General features: G+C 45.4%; 1 pseudogene; it reads right to left on the reverse strand.

Annotated features, from left to right (window-relative positions):
- Positions 1–255: 255 nt before the first annotated feature.
- LOC145539578 (small ribosomal subunit protein uS2 pseudogene) lies at positions 256–1,120 on the reverse strand (annotated as a pseudogene).
- Between the last annotated feature and the right edge of the window lie 15,689 nt (positions 1,121–16,809).

Consider the following 16,809-nt stretch of genomic DNA (forward strand, 5'->3'; position numbering starts at 1 on the left):
GAGAAGGCTGAGAGATGGGCATTCTTCTCTGCTCCTTTTTCACTGAGCTCTGGGGAGTAGCCAGTGAAGAATTGTTTTTTGTTTGCTACCATCCTGTTGAAGCTGTGAGAACAAGCCCCACTGGCTACCAGAGCCAGGCTGTCAAGAAATGTGTCCTCTGGGCAGCAAACACAAAAGCTTGGCAACAGACATGTACACGATCTTTTCTATTCTTTTCTTTTAAAAGAGTTTATTTTTTGTCAACCTATTTCCATTTTAAGAGTTTGTAGAAGAAGAGCTTAAGACCACTGCTGCCCATCCAGTGGCCTGAGCAGTGGGAGTTGCAGGCCAGTCTTCAGTGGCAGGTTGGCATGTTCCAGTCTCAGGTGGGGAACTGCTGAATAGGCTCTGAGGACACCAGCATGCCTTCAGACCAGTCTGCCACCTCAGGTTGAACAGCAGTGAACTCTAGACCTGGAGTGCTCCATTCACCCTGAAATTCTTCCTTGGTCACAGCCTTCTCAGCTGTTTCCTGGTCTTCCTTTTAAGTCTCTCCAGGATCTCTGTGGAAGTAGAGATCAGGCATGACCTCCATGGGTGTTCACTGGGGATTGTGCCATGTATGTGCAGAACTTTCCAGGCGAGCAACCCCCACATCAGACCCACTGAGTGAGCTCCCTTGTTGTTGCATGGGACAGCAGTGTCCACATAGCACACAGGAGAGTCTGTGTTACACAGAACAACGATAGGCAGGTTAATGTAGAGCCTCTCACAGAGGCTGACAGTCAGCCCTGAAACCAGTAACCACCAGACGTCTTTGCTCCTGGAAGACCGTCAGGATCTGGATAGGGAAGGCTCCAGGAGTGAGTGGCCAGCAATAGGACTGGCTCCAGTGGCTGCAATAACCTTCCTGAAGGATGTGACACTGACATCAGATGAGTTTTTAGTGACAACAGTGGCACAAGCTGCCAACAGAAGCTTATCTGAAGTTCCCTTCAGATTTATGAGGCCATCACTTTTCCTTTTGTAGATGTACTGTTCATTTGGAAGTTAAGGTTGACGCCACCTAAGTGGGTTCCTGCAGGAATTTGAGGATATCCTCCTCCTTCATTTGCAGTACATCAAGGGTTCCAGGTATCATGAAAGTTTCCCTTTAAGTTACGCTGGGAATCCAGAACAATGCCATATGGACCCTGTCTGGATAGCATAGAAAAGCCACAATTTCCTTTCTTGGAGACAGCGATGACCTCAAGCAGGGCAGAGAGCAGGCTTGAAGATGGTACCCACCAGCCTCCCTGGTCTCTGGAAAGGATTGAGCTCAGCCCCAGAATGTGTGTGTGGTCAGTTGTAGTCAACTCTTTGCAACCCTATGGACTGTAGTCCACCAGCCTCCTCTGTCCATGGAATTTTCCAGGCAAGAATACCGGAGTGGGTTGCCATTTCCTCTTACAGGGGAATCTTCCCAACCCAGGGATCGAAACTGCTTCTCTTGAGTCTCCTGAATTAGTAGGCGGATTCTTTTACCACGAGAGCCACCTGGGAAGCCCCTAGATTCAAGTTTAATTAGAACTCTGCTCTTTAGGCTAGAGCTGTGAAGGTCAGTCAATAAGCTCCTTTCAAAGAAAGAAGGGGGTTAGTTTCAGTCTGCTGGGTCTGCTCTGTGCCCTGGCGGCAGCTGGCCAAGAACTGTCCCTCTGTTTGTTCCAGTCCCATGAGACCTACAAACACAAGCCCCACTGGCCCCCAGAGCCAGGGCATCCAGGGGCATCCCCTGGGGATCAACCACAGAAACCAGGGCACCAGATGTAAAAACCAGGAAACCAGATGTGAAAACTGGGGTACCAGATGTGTACAGCTCCTCTCTGGGAGGTCCGTGCCCTCTGGAACACAGCAGAGGACAGTGTGAGGATGGTGCCTGCCCTCCAGGCCTCTGGGAAGGATTACAGTCTCCACAGACATGTTGTTAGGAACCTGCCCCTCAGGCTTTAGCTGTGAAGATGAGCTGACAGCCCTTGGTCTGCTGTCTCTGCTGTGTCTGTTAAAACCCTTTCTCTATTTGTTACAGTCCTGTGGGACCCACGAGCATCAGCCCACCAGCCAGCAGATCCAGGCAATCAAGAGGTGTCTCTTGGGTGGCAGCTGCAAAAATTGGGGTGTCAGATGAGGGTGCAAGCTCAATACTGGCAACGTGGAGTGAGGCAGAGAGCAAAGACGTCCCCTGCTGGCCTGCAAAGAGGGCCGTCTCAACATCAGATGGTGTTAAGTTAGAGGCCAGCCCCTTAGGCTGATGCTTCAAGATGAACAAGCCTCTTTCACAGAAAGTCTGAGGTCTTTTCAGCCACTGTCCCTGCGCCAGGCCCTGGGAGGTTGAGCAAGTTCATGCTGCCCTTCAAGAGCTGTTTCTCAGATCATGACAGCCTCATGTATCTTGTAGATAGCTCCAGTGACTTTCATAGTTAGATGTTTTGAGGGCTCATTTCAAGTCTTGAAAGTAGGGGTGCCAGATGTGGGGTTCAGACCCTTCCCTTCTCAGTGAGCAGCTTTGGGATGGGAGTTCCCTCCCGATTGTGGGTCTCCATGCCGAGGGTGGGGTGTATGGTGAGACTGTGTCTCAGCTTCTCTTACCTACTTTGATGTGAGTTTTTTCTCACTCACCCAGTGTACTAGGAGTTATTTAGACAATTAGGGGGTCTTTTTTTTTTTCCCGAGGAAATTATTCCATATGTAGCTATAGACTGTGTGTCTATGGTAGGAGGCGAGTTCCGGATACTACTGTGTGACCATCTTGAACCAGAGCTTCAAAATTAAAAACTTTTGTTTTTCATAGGATACTATCAAGACAGTGAAAAGACAATGCACAGAATGGAGGAAAACATTTGCAAATCATATATCTGATAGGAAACTTGTGTCCAGAAAAGAGAGATAATTCCCAAAATTCAACAGTAAAAAATGAGTAACCTAATTAAAAATAGGCAAAGGATTTAAATAGACTTTTCTACAGAAGGAAAAATAAACAAATGGGTAATAAGCATGTGATGTTCAATGTCATTCTGGAAACATGGATCAGAACTGCAATGAGAGGCCACTTCGTTCCCACTCAGATGTGCAAAAATATATAAAAAATACTGGCAAGGATATGGAGAAGCTGGAATTCTCATGCATTGCTGGCGGGAATGTCAAATGGTGCAGTCACTTTGGAAGACAGTTTTGCAGTTCCTCAAAAAGTTAAATATAGGATTACCTTATGGCTCAGAAATTCCACTCCTTGATATATACGCAAAAGATTTGAAAATGGGTACTAAAACAAACACTTGCACATGAATGTTTGGAGCAACACTATTCATAATAGACCCAAAGTGATAATAACTCATAAATAGATGAATGCATAAAGAAATGTAGCCCATTCATACAGTTCAGCAATACAAAGGATGAAGCCCTGATACACGCCATAAAGTGGATGAATCTTGAAAACCTTACACTAAATGAAAGAAACCAAACATGAAAGGTCATCTGCTGTATGACTCCTTTTGTATGAAATATCTAGAATAGATAAATCTAGAAACAAAAAGCAGAGAGGCGGTTTCCAGGAGCTGAGGTGAGGTAGGCTACAGACGAGGAACTGCTTCCTGGGTGAGGGGCTTTATTTTGGGATGATGACAGTGTTTTGGAACTAAACAGAGATGGGCATGCTTGCACAACATTGTGAATGGATTAAGTGACACTGGACTGTTCACTTTCAAGTGGTTAATTTGACGTCATATCGATTTTATCTCAATAAGAACACTTAGGATAGTGATTGCCTGCAGAGTGTATAGTGACCAAAGTGAGTCTCTGAGGGGACTCTGGATTGCTGGTAATGCTGTTTGTTAACCAGGGTGTGGAATATACAAGTGAATTCAGAATGTGAAAATTCATTGAGCTGCATACTCACCATCTGACATTTTGCTGGATATGTATTATAGATCTATAAAAAACTAAAACAGAAAAAAAAAAATGCTGCAGACAGTGCCTGCTGCATGAGACAGGTCAATAGCCCTGCACTGTACACCTGGGCCTGCTCCCTCCCTCACTGTTTTTGGAAGCATGGTTTGGGGAGGGAGGCAGGCACAACTCCTTTCTCATCAGTAGCTGATCTGATTCTCAAGAGGGTTCTGTTGCTCCCACTGGCATCACTCCACAGCTCAGTCCTCAAAGACGGGACCCAGTTGTCAAATCCTAATGAAGACGCACCAGGCAATGCACTGAGGAAGGATTTTATGAGAAAACACATGGAAAATGGGCTTTAGCCTTTGAAAGATTCTTTCTTCCTTGTTTATTAAACACCATGCTAACTGATCAAATATCCTCTTAAACCATTTTTATGGCAGTTCATGGAGTGTTTTCTCCAGTTGAGTTGTTTGTGGCATGAGCTCAGGCCATGTCCTGTTCAGAGTGGGGTCCCTCGAACCCTATGAGGACATTCTGCCTGCATTTGTACCACAGCCCCTCATGTCAAGGACCCTGAGAAGGAGCCATGCATCCCCCAGGCTCCCAGGTCTCAGAACAGAAGGCGTTCATGGAGGGCGCACCTTGTGAACAGGGCCCCTGCCCTGCTCCGCAGGTTCTGGCCCCTAAGGTCTCCTCCAGGCCCTCAGAAAGCCAGTCTCATTCCCACATTAAGGCCTATGCTTGCAATGTCTCCCCTGCCCCCCACCTCTGATATAATAACTCCTCATGCTTCAGGGAGCAGCTAAACCTCCACCCTGCAGGAGCCCCCACCCTTTCTTTTATCAGGAAAGACACTCAGACCTGGAAATGACTGTCATGAAGAAGAAATATTTTTATACCAAAGTTTCCTAGAAACAGGAGGTGCAGAGCACTGCGAGGCCACAAGGGGAAGCCTGTTTGGTCAGGAGGTGGGGGAACAACGGGAGATGTGGGCAAGGGCTTTAATTATGGCTTGTGTGGGAAGGAGAGGGCAAGGCTGGGTCAGCAGCCTCCACATGTGCTGGTTTGGATCATTCAGGGGATGCTGGGTGTGGGGATCCCCAATTGTGTGGCCCAGGAGCCATTAGAGCAGGTGATGGGGATCCTGAGTGGAGTCACATAGAGGAGCTGGTTAGTGAGGTGGGCTCTGGGTTGGCTGCTTTGCATTTTAAAAGTTTGCTCCTGTGGTAAGTTAACTCTCCCTGGGGATTGGCAGCCCCTCCAGGTGTTTGCTGGGAAAGAGAAAAGGCAAAAGGAGAAGGGTTGGCAGAGCACTAGATGGTTAGATAACATCACCAACTCAATGGACATGAGTTTGAGCAAACTCTGGGAGATGGTGAAGGACAGGGAAGCCTGGCATGCCGCAGTCCATGGGGTCTCAAAGAGCTGCACACAACTTAGCGACTGAACAACAGCAACCAGGTATTCTTCACATCTTAAAGTCTGAGAATACAGAAAATAGGAGACGTCGTTACCACAGAAGCCTTCCTAGGCCAAAAACATCTAATGTATTTTCTTTCCTTCTTTTTAAATTTTTATTTTATGTTGAAGTATAGTTGATTTATGTTGTTGTGTTAGTGTCAGGTGTACAGCAAAGAGATTCAGTCATACAATATCTATGGTATTTTCTGTTGGTTTCCTTCACTAGACGCCAGCTCTGGGAAGGGTCTGTTGTTTTTACCTGTGTATTCCTAGCATTTAGCACTTAGTAGAAACTCAATAGTGAATCAACAAGTGAATGGAAGGCAAACTGAAATTTTAAGAACTCCTTTACTAAGGCCCTAATTGCACGTGTGTGTGGTCTTAGTGGCTGGCAGTCCTGAAATAGAGACTGTCTTCCCCTACTGTCAGATCTCCCAAATGTTCCCACCCATGACTTCATGGTAAGGTGGTGCCTGGAGGGGAAACCCCAGGCTGGAGGCAGGCACACCTGGAGCCCATGTCATATTTTCTTATCAGCTCCTCCCCTCACTTTTGGGGGCAGTTTTTGCTTTGAAAGCATCAAGAGAGAGGGAAGCTTGCACTTTGGCTAAAAGGATATGTTGTCTCCAGCTGACTTGTTTTCTAGACCAGGTTTCTGCTGAGAAGTGATGCTGTGCTAATTCCAACAGAATTAACTCCTGACCATCCAGCTCTCCACAGTGGCCTAATGTGCAGCTGGCTTTTCCCTAGACATGGATGAATTCCCCTTGGCTGAGGAACCAAGTAAGCGACTTCTGCAATGGGAAGAAAATGAGGACTCGAGATAGGTAGTTGCCAACTTCCAGCTGCAGAAAAAAGGAATAAAATAATGGGAGGAAGGGGAGGGGAGATGTGTGGACAGAATGGGGCTGGGGGACCCTCCTGACACTGGTAGCATCACTTTTTCTGTTAGAAATTTGATGGGGAATAAAGGCCTTGTTTGTTGACTTCATTTGCTTTTCTTTGTTCACTAGTGAGTTGAAGTTTGTTTTAGTGGTGCGTGTACGGCATATGCTCACTGGGCCAAACTTGACCTTTTGTGATGGGCCTGTTGAAAAACACATCCAGTTTCCTGATTAGTCTGAAAGGACTCTTCACTCCAGCTTCTGAGACAGTTTATATGTTGTGATCATTTTTATTTTTTTTTGCGGCTCCTCATTTTGAGACATGGTGGTGGATTTGTAGGTATTTACACATTATCAGAGAAGGAATTGGCAACCCACTCCAGTATTCTTGTCTGGAAAACCTCATGGATGGAGAAGCCTGGTGGGCTTATAGTCCATGGAGTTGCAAAGAATCGGACACGACTGAGCAACTTCACTTTCACTTTCACATATCATCAGTGTGGATCACATATACAGGCTAGTCTGGTTTTGAATTTAATGCTGGAGGGAAAAACACTTCGTCACTAGGGCTGATAAATTTGCTTCCTCTGGAGTCTGGTTGAGCAGGATGGAGAGTTCCAGTGGGCTGGGCAGCTCTGTGACACCCTTGCTTTTGGGTGATGTAGGGGAACGGCAGACAGTCATGGGGTGACAGAGAGAATGATGCTGGCAACTTAGACCTCAGGACAGGGGCCTCCTGACTTGCGGAAAGTTCTGGGCAAGAATCAGAATTTCTCTGGGCTTTGGTACCGACCTCATCTAAAAAGACCATAAACAAATAAAACAAAAACAATAAATGCTGGAGAGGCTGTGAAGAAAAGGAAATCCTCCTACTCTGTGGAAATGTAAATTGGTACAGCCACTGTGGAGAACAGCATGGAGGTTCCTTAAAAGCCTAACAATAGAGTTACCATATGACCGAGCAATCCTATTCTTGGGTATATATTCAGAGAAAACTATAATTTGACACAATACATGCACCCCAGTGTTTGTTGTTGTTGTTCAGTTACTAAGTCATGTCTGACTCTGTGACTGCATGGACTGCAGCATGCCAGCATCCCTTTTCTTCACCATCTCCCAAGTTTTTCAAACTCATGTCCTTTGAGTCAGTGATTCTATCCAACCATCTTATCCTCCATCGCCCCCTTCTCCTTCTGCCTTCAATCTCTCCCAGCACCAGGGTCTTTTCCAATGAGTCGGCCCTTTGCATCAGGTGTCCAAAGTATTGGAGCTTCAGCTTCAGCATCAGTCCTTCCAGTGAATATTCAGGACTGATTTCCTTTAGGATGAACTGGTTGGATCTCCTTGTTATCCAAGGTGCTTTCAAGAGCCTTTCCCAGCACCACAATTTGAAAGCATCAATTCTTTGGTGCTCAGCCTTCTTTGTGGGTGGTCCAACTGTCACATCTGTACATGACTACTGGAAAAACCATAGCTTTGACTATATGGACCTTTGTCAGCAAAGTGATGTCTCTGCTTATTAATATGCTATCTAGGTTTGTCAATGCTTTCCTTTCAAGGAGCAAACGTCTTTTAATTTCATGGCTGCAGTCACTATTGTCAGTGATTTTGGAGCCCAAGAAAATAGAATCTGTCACTATTTCCACACTAATGTTTACTGGAGCACTGTTTACAATAGTCAAGATATGGAAACAACCTAAATGTCCATTGAGGAGGAATGGGTAAAGAAGATGTACATATATACAATGAAATATGACTCAGTCATAAAAAGAATGAAATAATGCCATTTGCAGCAACATGGATGAACCTAGCGATCATCATACTGAGTGAAGTTAGTCAGACAGAGAAAGATAAATATCATATGATACTGCTTATATGTGAAATCTAAAAAAAAAGGTACAGGTGGACTTATTTACAAAACAGAAATAGAGTCACAGATGTAGAAAAAAACCTTATGGTTACCAAAGGAGAAAGAAGGTGAGGGATAAAACTGGGAGATTCAGACTGATGTATATCCACTATTAGATATAAAATAGACAACTAATAAGGACCTACTGGATAGCACCGAGGACTCGACTCAATGCTCTATAATGACCTATACAGGAGAAGAATGGATACATTTGTATGCACAACTGATTCACTTTGCTGTACCACAGAAACTAACACAACATTGTAAAACAACTATACTCCAATAAAAATTAATTTAAAAAATTAAAAATTATACTAAAGAAACCCCAAACTACAAAACCAAAGTTAGAAATCAAAACCAAAGATACTCAGCCTCTCTTGATGCAACAAACAGCAGCCTCTTGAACAATGAAAGTCATAGGATAGAGGAAGTGCTGAGAAGAATGAAATTTCAGGATATTCTGCTTCATCAAGATCAACAGATGTAAAGATCCATGTGCCTCAGAGTGTGTTCAGGAAATAAGAAAAAAAACAGAAAGTAATAGAATGAAGCAACTTTGGCCCTACTTTGTCTAACTTCTTCAATGTGAAATGACACTTGTCATGTTTGTTGAAGCCACTTTTCCTCACCATGCTAGGAACTTCCTGATCACTCTTAGGAGTGATACTGATTTCGATTACATCTTTGAAGGGTTTGGATGATATAGTAATAAGGAGAATGGATCAAAATGTAAATAAGGTTCATTGTAAGGAAATCAGTGCTTGATTCAGCCCTGTTATCACTGTGTAGCTTATTTCCCACAAGTAAGGAGGAAAAGCACTTTGTACCTTCATACAAAAGAAAAATGATACAGCCACTCTGTCTAGTTTTGGTTTCTGCAAAGAACAAATTCTTGAGCGTTTCCTGTAAGCCAGAACTCTCAGCAGGAACCACATAATCCTGGCTTTGGATTAATGTCTGAGGCTGTACCACAACATCAGGATGTAAGGAGCTGATCTTTTCCTGCCATGAACAGATAGATGTAAAATGACGATCTTATGGGGGTTTGCAATATTAGATATTATTGGATTTTTTATCAGTTTTATTGATGTATGATTCCCTCGCCTTTTTTGCAAATAATTTTTCTTTCATTTTAAATACTTTTTGCCTCTGAACCTAGCCTTGACAGATAGAATCAATGAATTTGATCTCACAGTTTTGAAAAGCCATACATGTCCGTCTTTCTAGAGCCATGTGGAACATCTAGGGGGCCCAGAGCCCCAGTGCCAGCTCTACCATGGCTCCATCCCAGGGCTGGCACCCTCTTTCCACGTGAAACCAGCGTCAGAGTTCAAGGGACAGAAATAGCCTCATTGGAAGCCTGATCACAGATCTACTTCACTTGGCCCATGTGTATTCCATGCAATAGACTGCTCTCAGCTTCATTTCTTTACATGAGCATCTAGCCCTGGGATTGCAGGTGGGCGAGGAGATATTGCTGTGGTCCTGGAGGACTTTGACGATTTTCAAGCCAAGTTTCTATTACCTAGGGCCATTTGTCAGCATCCATGTATTTGGAAGGAAATATGGAGATGTGTGGCCTGATCCCTGGGGCAGCCATATGTAACTGAAACCACCTCTGCACTGCAAATCCAGGCCTGTGCTCACTAGAACTGTGTGCCTGCTTTCAACCATCCCTCCTGGACCCTGGAAGCTGCCCTCCCTAGAGGAAGCTGTGCAGGCAGCATCTCAGCTCTGATGGAGAGCCGGAGAGCTGTACTCTCAATGTGTTTCTGGTTCAATGTCAAAACTCAAGGTTCTAAGCAACGTGTGGCAGCTGCCTGTATCATGACTGCATCACATTGTAACTGAAGCTTTCTTACCGTGGCAGGGGGTTGCTAGCAGAGCACCTGCCACATCCCTGCTGTTCAGCCTTAGTGAGAGGATCTGAGCGCTGACATTCCCAGCATGGAGGCTTCCTTGGGGTAAGAGAACTGCTGTGCAGGTATCCAGGGAGAAGGCACTGCTGCAGAGGCACAGGACAGGTGCTGAGATGCCTGGACACTTTGTGGTAGACATCTGTCCACACCCGTCTGTCCTCCTGGGGACTGGCTCTCAATGCTGCCCAGCACTATCAATCACATTGTTGTACTCCCCCATCCCCACAAACCAGGACCAGGCACATGACCCAGGATGAGCCAGAAATAGCACTCAGTCCTGGGTGAACCCATGATCAAATGGTCCAGGGAGAGCCCTCACTCAAGCTGGTTTGCAGAGGGCAGAGATGGAGCTGCTTCCGTGGGATCTGGGCATCCCAGATCTGGGTGGGAGCCCTGTGTGGCTAGGGCCCCACCCATCCAGGGAAGGAGTTGGGAGACAGAGAGACAGGTGGGGGCGCTGGGTTTGGGTCTGAGGACCCAGCCTATACCTGTACCCATTCCCATTGCTTGAGTAATGATGCCAAAAGATCAGTTTCTCGTTTACTGGTGTCAAATCAAATCCTGGAGACAGAGTTTTGGGTGAAGTAGAAAAGGATAGCTTTATTGCTTTGCCAGGCAAAGGGGGCACAGTGAGCTCATGCCCTCAAACCAAGTGTCCCAACTTGGGGAAGATAGTGACAAGTTTTACAGTAATGATTCAAAGAAGTCATGATCAGCTCATGGACATTCTTCTGATGGGTTGGGGGTAAGGTAAGTAGGAGTCAGCATCATCAACCTTCAGGCCCAACTTCTTTAGGGTCTACATGATTGTGGGCGGCATACCATCACTAGCTGTTAACTTCTCCCACCTGGAGGGTTTCAAGTAGCTGCAAAACAGCTCAAAGATTTTGTTGTATGTATCTGTTAATGGGGAAATAGGGCTGTGCTGTAAAGCTGCTCTAGATCATTTGTTTCTCCTTGGTCTCCCATTCCCTCCTTTCCCTGATTAACAACTGCTTGAATCTGCCTCTTGGAACTCAGGGAAGGTCATGGAGGCTGAATGAACATTGTTTCCTATAATTAAAGAAATGGGGGATACAAGGGCCTTGTGCCCAGGAACCCCACAGGGCCCTGTGTGGTATCAGTAATGAGAATTTACTTTCTTCTCATCTTTGCTTGGCTTCAGTTAGTTTCATCTGGGTTTCTGTCACTTTCACCTAAAATTGTCTTGGCTGTCTCTTGTACCCAGGCAGCTACCTAGTGGTTAAAGGCACAGATGCCTGGGTTGTGATCCTGGTCCTAAGTGCAGGATGCTAAAGCCTCCAGCCTGTTTTCTCAGGTGTGAGATGCGCCAGGCCACTCTTAAACAGCCTGCTGGTCATGTGCAGGTGATAACAGGCAAGAAAGCTTCCAACACCTGCCAATCATTATGACTGAGCTTAAGGCCTCCAAGTCAGGTGCTCCAAACAAGAGTTTATTGTTGAAAAGAATGTTCTTATTTGAGGCAGATTTAAGTGTAACTAGATGAATCCAAAGGCCTCCACTGGCTTATTATAGGGAAATTTATCCAGAGGAAAGGAACACTGCCATTCCCATTTCTTCAGAGAGCCCTTCAAGAAAGGAAACCCTCCTTACCCCAAGCTTTCTGCTAAATTCCAAGGCAGAAGTATTTTTATAAAATGTATAAAAAATACGTATCATGGCCTGGACACTAGGAGGTCATGTTCATGATTCAGCTGCAGGGCAGTGTTCTGTAGAGTTCAGATTCCTTATAAAATTGCTGTATGCTTTCACTCTCATTGGGCTTCCCTGATAGCTCAGTTGGTAAAGAATCTGCCTGGAATGCAAGAGACTCGAGTTCCATTCCTGGGTTGGGAAGATCCCCTAGAGAAGGGATAGGCTCCCACCCCAGTATTCTTTGGCTTCCCTTGTGGCTCAGCTGATTAAGAATCTGCTCGCAATGTGGGAGACCTGGCTTCAATCCCTAGGTTGGGAAGATCCCTTGAAGAAGGGAACAGCTAACTACTCCAATATTCTGGCCTGGGTCGCAGAGCTGGACACGACTGAGCAACTTTCACTTTTCATTCATATAGTAATTTATATGAAAGTCCTTACAAGAGACTGAAATGTCTGTTTGTACACTTTCTTTTTCCAGAAAGGATTTATGATAGTTTATACAAGATTATAAAAGATAAAATAAAAACAAATAAGCAAAGAAACAGGACCATGGAAGGTAGAAATCTAAGATAAATATAGGAGTAAGATTAATTAGACAGGTGAGTATAAATGAACCATAAATCTAATTTGGAGCTTAGTAACATTTTACACAGAGACAAATATGAGTCAGTATATGTGTGTATTAATCATGTCTTTTTATTCTGATGCTTTGATGTCTTGAGGCCCTGATGACATTGTGATGACCACTTCCCTCCCAGGACCAGAGACAGTAAACAGTTAGAGATAGGCTGGGCTTCCCAGGTGCACAGTGGTAAAAAATCCACCTGCCAATGCAAGAGGTATGTGTTCAATCACTGGGTCAGGAAGATACCCTGAAAGAGGAAATGGCAACGCACTCCAATATTCTTGCCTGAAAAATTCCATGAACCGAGGAGCCTGGCAGGCTACAGTCCATGGAGTTGAAAAGAGTTGGACACGACTGAGCAGAGATAGTGAACAACTAGCCTTCAGGCACTTTTCAAATGCAAACCAACCAATATCACACCCTACTTGTCTAAGGGGCTCTCAAACTCTGGGCCAAGATCCCCCTGCCCTGATCACCCAGGGCCAGGTAGCAGACACCTATGTCCCCAAACTCACTGAGATTATTCAAACTCAATTATTCAAAATCAAATTAGCCAATATTAAATGTGCTTACCCTACCTCTCCTTATCTTTCTTGTGGAAACCATCATAAAGGCCCTTGGCTGACTTTTCCCCACTCCCTCAGTCTCCTGGCTAACCCTGGGGCTTCCCTATATGGCCCTGCATCTCATTTCCAGGGACCTGTGAGAGTGCAAAAATTCTTCCTTTGTGACAGATATTTCCATGTCTGTGTGTCTTATCAGACCTGAGTAAAACAAATCTCTGGCACAGTCTTAGAACAGTGATTTGTGGCATCCAAGGAGAAAAAAAAGAGACAGCTGATCAGAAGCACAATTACTCATAAAATTGAGGCCAGAGGTAATTGTCTCCTGTGAGTCCTCTTAAAGAGGATGTTTTGTCATGGTGTAAGCAAAGCCTCAAAGGCAAATCCACAACCAAATGCCTTGGTATCAGTTAGGACACTTTCAGCAGCAAGTGATAAAAAAACTGACTGAAAGAGGCTTAGACAGGTCAGGATTGGGCAGATCCACAGAATTCATAGCTCTGGGAGAATTTGATTTCTCTGTGATTCTTTGGGGGTCTTTTGCTTCACCACTGAGCACCTTCCAAGCCTTAGTTGATCTTATCATAATGTAGCAAGAAAATATTTTGAAATACTAACTGATCATTATTATTCTTGGTATTCCTTTCTATCCCATGACCTTTCTTTCTAACATTAGAGGTCAAGTTCAAAGAAATAAAATGGAGTCAAACTCTTAGCCTTGACTCTAAATAAAATAGGCTTGTAACAATTACAGTGGAGGGAGTGTCTTGAAAGCTACGGATTTCAATTGACAGGAGTCTAGCCTTTGGGTGGGGTGAGGGGACCAGAAGGATCACAGTGGAGAGCTGAGTACATGACATTTATTTAGAAGTGACAACTGAAAGAATACCTTTTAGCCCAATCTCTCCACCACAGAATGAGAGGAGGAAGGCTTTTTTTCTGGGCTACAGGGAGGAGAGTCATTCCAATTAGATGATAGTGTAGCAAGCGGGGGCTTCCCAGGTGGCTTGATGGTGAAGAATCTACCTGCCAATACAGGAAATGCAGGTTTTGATGCCTGGGTGGAGAAGATCCCCTGGAGGAGCAAACGGCAACCCATTCCAGTATTCTTGCTGGGATAATCCCATGGACAGAGGGGCCTGGTAGGCTACAATCTATGGGGTTGTGAAGAGCCTGAACATGACTGAGTGATTGAGCACACACTCAGTGTAGCAGGGAAGGCCACTGAAGCTGTGAGTCTCCAAAAAGGAACTCTGTGTCAGGCACACGCAGGCCAAATGAGTCATATGACTCCTTGATAAGTTGGTGGGGCCCCTGAGCACTGGGATCTGTGCCCTAAGAAGGAGCCAGCACGGACCAGGGTGCAGAACAGCATCTAATCAGGGTCTTTGGGCAGCCAAGGCTATGGTGTTCAGGGAAAGGTCCTGAGACCCCAGGAGGTCCAAGAGGTACTGAGAGAGCCAGGGGACCTGGGGAAGGATCATGGTTCTGATGGGGGTGGGGATAGACACTTAGAGAGCTGGGGACCTGGCATCCAGGACCATGGCAGGGCTGTGGGGGATGCAGAGGCGTGAGAATGAGGACCCCATAGAGAGGCCACATGGGCAGAGATGGACTTAGGCTAGCACCTCTTCTCCAAAGCTACAGCACTTCTCTGGGTCCCCCAGAGCCTTGACTCCTCCCCAGGGCTGAGCAGGGGAGAAACATCTGAACTTAAAGCCTGAAATGGCTCTATAGTCACAAACAGAGCTTGTCTGGAAATAACAAGTTATTTTTACTCTTGGGAGAAAATAGGGGCTCAAGAAAAAGTAAAGATTATCATAGAAAAATTATGTTCTTTTTCATGGTTGAGCTCACAGATACTAGGGAAGTCAGAGTAAGATATTTTGGTATTTAGTAAAATAGCTATTTCACTCCAACTAATACCAGTTATTGATTATTAGCTATAGGCAAGACTCAAACGAGTCTCAGAATTTCTCTTTTGTCCTTATAGGAAAATAGTTTGTCTGTATTTTCTCATTTTAATTAATTTTCCGTAATGAACATTATTGCTGTGGCATGTATTCGTTCAGTAAACACTGTTGAGGACTTCTAGGGATCAAAGACATTGTGCAACACTTTGAAGTAACAGACAAAATATCAGTGACTTAAACAACAAAAAAGAATTTCTCTTTCCTAAAAAACTCCAGGAGTAGACAGCGTGGAACTGGAGGTGTGGCTCCACAACTCCACAAGGTCCTCATGCACCCAGAACTCTTCTCTTGCTTTGCATGGTCTCATTTCACATAATCACTTTCTGGTCCAACATGGCTGCCCAGATCCAGTCATCATACGCATATTTAGCTAGTGGGAAGGAGGAAAACAAAGGATATGTCTAACTGTCTTCTTTGGAAGGAGGCTGCCAAGTGGATACTGCCATTTACATCTCATTGGGCAAATCTTGATCAATATGTATTGTTTTAAGGGTGACTAAGAAAAGCAGTTTTTAATCTGAGTAGCCATGTGCTCAAAAAAGTGGGACTTCTATAAACATGTAAGAAAAGGGAATGATTTAAAGAGATAACTAGCAATCTCTAACAAGCACCAACAAAATATGTAGGGGTGTTTCATTCAAGTCAATTTAATTCAACAAACATGGATGGAGCATTTAGCACATGCCAGGCACTGGCACGACAGGTGTGGGCAGGGCCTCCTAGGCAGGCCTTCACCGCATCGTGCTGCTCTCCCTCTGATGAAGCAGCCATTCTTCTTTTCCTTCCCATCCAATTTGGCTTTGCAGAGACCATAAAGGCATTAAAAGTATTTCCTGCTAGCAGTGTTGCTTAATGCTGAACTTTGAGGGTAAATAATTGTTTTACTTACCTGACACTTAATGAGGCATACTAGACTACAATCACCTCTAGGATTTGAGTGTGAATCATCAATCAGAATTAAATTTCTCAGATCCAGAACCACAGAATCTTAAAACTAGAATGGTTTCAGAAGCTACTGAGTCCACCCTGCTCATTAAACGTGGGAGGAGGGGCTGACTGGTGCCAGAGAACCCCCAGGGTTTGTGGTCTTCTCCAGGCCCCATGGCTCCCACCACTAGTGGGAGCACTAGTATTCTGCCAGAGGCCAGCATAAAGGACAATCCCAGGCCTGTGCCACATGTCACCAGGCAGTGCCAAGGGAGGTTATAATTGATGTTTCATCCTGCTCTTTAATCCCCAGGTGGTTTGTTCCAATTCTGCAGATACACATCTCTGAGCCCTGCTGGAGGCAAAACTTGCTCCTCATTACCCATCTCCTTCCACCTCTCCTCTCCTCCTCTTCCTCCAGCCACCCATGCCATCATCCTCCCCTTCAACACTCGCCTGCCTGTCCTTCTACCCATCCTTGGGCGCAGGGGCTGGGGGCAGACTTCTCCACACCAGCCAGGTCAGTGTGTCCTGAGTAGGTGGGCTGAGTATAATTTGTTGCCCTAATAGTAAACAATCTGGTGGTAAGTGATTGAGTGGGTGTATAGAGAGAAAATTACTCCTGTCCTTTTCACTTGGGCTGAAGTTAAGCCAGGAGGGCTGGGGATTAGCCTCTCCTTGGCACACCCAGAGGCTAACTCAGAGATGCTCCTGACATCTCCCTTGAGCAAGTTCTGGTCACGGAGCCTCCAGCCTTCGATTTGGTTCCATGGGGGCCCCCGCCCGGCCTGCCACTTACTCAGGCACCTTTCCTGTGGCTTCTGGGTCCTCATGTGCCAGGGCATGAGGAAAAACTGAGTCCTCTTCTTGGGCCCATGTGGGCCCACTGACACTGCGCCTCAGCTTTCTCAGAGCACACTATGGGAGTGGAGAGGTCAGAGTTCTTTCTCCTGTGCATGAATAAACCAGAGTTACAGATGGGGTAG

This window comes from Giraffa tippelskirchi, chromosome 2 (genome assembly GCF_054371585.1).
Source record: "Giraffa tippelskirchi isolate mGirTip1 chromosome 2, T2T-mGirTip1v1.2.pri, whole genome shotgun sequence".
NCBI classification, from domain to species: Eukaryota; Metazoa; Chordata; class Mammalia; order Artiodactyla; family Giraffidae; genus Giraffa; species Giraffa tippelskirchi.